At 39.3% G+C, this 4,921-nt stretch overlaps 1 pseudogene; it reads left to right on the plus strand.

Moving 5' to 3' along the window:
* Nucleotides 1–4,255, plus strand: part of LOC102825061 — a 16,088-nt pseudogene extending 11,833 nt beyond the window's left edge.
* Nucleotides 4,256–4,921: the final 666 nt, after the last annotated feature.

Consider the following 4,921-nt stretch of genomic DNA (forward strand, 5'->3'; position numbering starts at 1 on the left):
AGAGGAGCATCTGGATTAAGTTGATTATACCCGGAGGCAGTTTGGAGGTGCATAAAATTATCACATGCAGCAAGATTCCCATGAAAAACATCAAGAGCACATCAAAAAAAGATTATCAAGAAAAATCCAAAACAAAAATGTCAGCATGACTAGCTACTACAAGAAGAAGCTAGCTGTTCACCAGGAAGGCATCAAGGCTAGCAATCAAGTTCCTTCAGGACGAACTCCCCTCTAAGACTGAAACTCAAATGGAACACGCAAAGAAGCATGTAAGCTTGCTGTCGACCACATTTGTCTGCTGGTGGAAGAGGGGGAAAGGCAGAAATGAAGAAATGGGCTGAGTTCAACCACAATCCATTGATTCCCATTGACTTGGAGATGAGAGAGAGAAGAGGAAGGTCTACTTGGTCTAAAGTGTCGTGAGACCTGAGGAAACTGAAGCCCATGGACAAGGACATAACCACAGAGGACTAGAGATAAGAATGAAGCATCTAGCTGATATGAAGTGAAGGCATATGCACAAGAACACCCAAACTTGCAGACAGTACCCTTTTGACCTAGCCTCTATGACTTGTTAATCAGAACTCAACAAGAGGAAGATTGCACACACAAAATTTTTTTCTTTAATAAAGGAAACAAGGGTAAACTGCTACAATTTGATGAACCTGACCTATACTCAGAGAGATAGTTACTCTAAATACCAACAGAAAGTGAAGTGGTCTTCACATCAAATATCACTGCTATCCCCTCTGTACACAGGGCAGATAGGGACAGGCAACTTAGACCTTGGCTACCTAAAATGAGGGGACAATAAAGGCACAAAGTGCCTGACTTACAAGGTTTTAAAAGGGAGTTCAGTTTAAGAGTATGTGGGGAAAGAAAGAATCCCCACTGATGAAAGAATAGATTTCATCTTGTCTAGATGGGTCTGGTGAAAAGAGATGGGGATAAGATTCGTATGATTCAACGGTAAATAATTGTTATCATGACTAATTGTGACTGTCACAATTGTAAAGGTAGAAGTTTTGTTAAAAAACACAAAAAAAAAACAGGGGAGTGATTATTCTTACAGTTCAGAAACAGAGGACACTAGGACCATCATGGTAGAAGTGCACAAGCAGAATGCAGGAACTTATCCAGAGAAACAGGGATGCCAGAGAGGAGGCAGAGATGGGGCATGGAGAGGCGGAGTGCCTGAGAACTCTAGATTCATTCATGGGAAGAGAGAGACTAAGAGCTGGTGGCCAGGAGGCAGATTTGCATAATGTGCCCTTTGGAGGTATAAATTATTATATATGCCTGAATGGCTTTTTTAGTTGTTGTTTTTTTTTAAGATAAAATGGATAGAGAGAAATATTGTTAACTGATGGTACATGGAGAGGATTATAATCATTGTAATGAAACAAGGTGTGTGATTTGTTGAATCTAAAACTGATGATCTGTCCTGTAAACTTTCACTCAATCCACGATAAAAAACTTGAAAAAAAAAATGCCAACAAATAGTCAAATACCCTGGAAAGCTGTCCATCAAATACAACAACAAATTAGGGCATTTACTGAGAAATAAAAATTAAAGGAATTTTTAATGACCAGACCAACTTTACAAAACATGCTAAGTGGTGTTTTTGCACTGAAAACCAACAAAAAGCAATAACCTGCAATTACCATACATGACAACACCACCCAGAATCAGTCCAGATATAGAAGTATCTCTCTCATATTTTGGACATACTGTCAGGAGGGACCCGTCTTTGGAGAAGGATATCATGTTTGGTAATGTGGAGGGTAGAGAAAAAGAGAAAGACCCGCAGTGTGATGGATTGGCAAACTGGCAGCATCAATGGGCTCAAGTGTGGCAACAATTATGAGGTTGGCCCAGGATTCGGTAGTGCTTCATTCTGTTGCACATAGGGTTGCTGTGAGTCAGTACCATCTCGATGGTACCTAACAACAACATAGGGAACCAGAGATATAATGAAATCAACTACAAAGAAGAAGAGGGAATAGTGTAGACACAGAGCTTCCAAATTAAAAGAAAGTGAAGTAGATTTCAAGATAACACACACTATATCTGACAGTGTTTCTCTGCTATTCATAAGGTTTTCAGTGACTAAATATTCAGAAGTAGGTCATCACTTCTTCTTCCTAGTCTGTCTTCATCTGGAAGCTTATCCAAAACCTGTCAACCATGGGTGACCCTTCTGGTATTTAAAATACTGGTGGCATAGCTTCCAGAATCACAGCAAGTCACCATAGTATGACAAACTGGCAGATGTGTGGTTGAACTGCAAGGTCATGGTTAAAGGTAACCTGGAAAGCTCCTTGGTTCAAGCTTCTTGGAAACCCTCTACAGGGTTGCTAGCATCAGAATTAACTCAACGGCACTTCACAACAAAAAATAAACATAGGTTGGTTTATTTCTAGCAAATAAAATATTTTAAAAAATTTAAATGTCAATGAGTTGTTTCCTACTCATAGAAACACTATATAATTATCTTGGAAATGTATATCTTTATGTAAGCAGACAGAATGTCTGGCAGGCTTGAACTGTCAACATTGTGGCTAGCGCTCTATCATCTAAAAATGGAAATGAAAGGAAGCACACACCTACAATGTTATTGGACAGAAAAAAAAACAATCTTTGGAATCCTAGGCTGGTATCTAAGAAAAAAAGATGAATAAAAAGGAAATACATTGTGTCTGTCAGTCACTGCTAGCATCCAGAAACCATGAATTCTGAGTAAAAAGGAAAAAGGAAAAAAAAAAAAAATCCATGAGACATTGTGGAATCAGGTTTACCATTTGTGGGAGTACTTATTTTTAGGTACTTGAAAATTAAACTTCTATAAAGAGGAGTCCTTGTGTTGCACTATAAACTAAGCATGGGCCCTCAAGATCAGTTTGAACTGCAAGTACAACAGTTCAAACCCACCAGCTGCTCCTCGGAAACTCCATACAGGGTTGCTATGAGTCTGAAACTACTTGATGGCACTTAACAGCAGCAACATAAAAAGCATAAATTTCCCAATAATCCTTGAACTCCAGCATAAGAACAATCATGAAAATGACACATTCTGATGACTATTTACTTTTCTTACATGTTTATTTTCCAAAATAAAAGTGCCAGTTTCACCTATTCTGCTCCCAGCATTGTCTTTCTGTCTGGGACTATGGAAAAAGATGTGTGTGTGCTGACTCAAACTGTCCTTGAGCATAGGTACCAAAGAGACAGAAATTGCATCTTTGTTATTTTTATTCATTGGTATGACCATAATGCAAAAGAATTCCTAGCATATGTATGATTCTCAAAGCCAGAATGAATGAATAAATTAATGAATCAGTGTAACTCACTCAATCAATCAATATATATAGTAGGCATTTGTGAGTGATGTAAGACTGCAATCCATGCAGTCTTCAAATGTAATCCTTGTATGGGGGTCTCCTTTTCTCCATCTTTGCCACCTGCTTAGGAACAACCTGCTACTTGAACCAGCTCTAGAAAAACACTCTTGTGAAGCTGCAACCCCTGGAATTAAAAAGCTTTTCAAAGTCATAGTTAAGTGCTGTTGAGTCAATTCTGACCTATAGCGACCCTGTATAGGGTTTCCAAGGAGAAGCTGGTGAGCATGAACCACTGACCTTGCAGTTCAAATGACTAGCCACCCCAAAACCAGCATGACACTCACAAGCAAATACCAGGTGTGATTTCCTGTTTAAATGCATCCTCCCCGCTAGAGACCTCCAGAGACTATAGAGCCTGGTTGACTTTGCTCCAGAAATGTTTCCTTCCTCACCATCCTCCTGATGATGATGGTTTTCCATTAGGTCAGTGTCTGGAATATGCAGTGGGTCACAATATTTTCATAGACAGTTGGGCTGTTTAGAGTGTTTCTTTTTTTTTTTTTTTTCCTGCAGGTATTCTGTCCCAACTGTAGCTGCAAGAGTCAGGCATTCAGGTGGTGAAGGCTTCACAGACCCCACCCTCATCTGCACCATCACTGATGATTCTGTTTCCAGCAGCACTGCTAATTGGAATTGGTTCAGGCAGAAACCAAGGAGAGGTCTTGAGTAGATGGGAAGAACCTACAAAAGGTCAATTTGGTACAGAGATTATGCACCATCTCTCCAAGGTCATCTAGTCATCAACCCAGACACCTCCAAGAACCAGTTCTCTCTGGAGCAGAGCTCCATGACAACTGAAGACACAGCCTTGTATTATTGTGCTAGAGAACACAGTGAAAGGAGGTCAGTTTGAGACCATGCACAAACCAGCTGCAAAGCAGCAGAAGGGTCTGGGCAGTAGGAAGTGCTCAGACCACAAGGGCATGCTCAGAAATCAAGCAGTATAGGCCAAAGAACCAGCAACAAGTGCAGAGTAAAGATGAAATTTTATGCTATGTTTTGAGTCAGATTTGTTCTAACTGCTCAGCAACAGCTTCAGAGGAAATTCTATTATAGTTGAAGGTAATGTAACATAACATATATTTTCCTAACTTCAATATATATATATATACTCACAGGCTGTAGTGGAGCAAGAATATAAACTCTGTCCCTTGTTACTTGTAAAAGGATTACTTTTTAAAGAGATTTATATTATGAAGGAGGAAAATCAATTTTTTTGTTTTATTTTTAATGTTATTGTTATTCCCTTTAAAACTTTTGTCTCCCTGTTTTAGAAAGCATGCTTTTTCATATCTGCTGTCTTAATTTCTTAATATTGTTGTAATTTCTTGTTGTTGTTAAGTGTCGTTGAGTCAGTTCCAACCCATAGAGACCCTGTATAGGGTTTCTGAGGAGCAGCAGGTGAGTTTGAACCACCGACCTTGCAGTTTGAACTGACCTTGCAGTCCAGAGCATTAACCCACAGCACCACACAATACCGTAAATTGGTAGTTTAATATTATGAACTTTTTCACTTAAA

The sequence above is a fragment of the Chrysochloris asiatica genome, unplaced genomic scaffold (genome assembly GCF_000296735.1).
Source record: "Chrysochloris asiatica unplaced genomic scaffold, ChrAsi1.0 scaffold00260, whole genome shotgun sequence".
Classification (NCBI taxonomy): Eukaryota; Metazoa; Chordata; class Mammalia; order Afrosoricida; family Chrysochloridae; genus Chrysochloris; species Chrysochloris asiatica.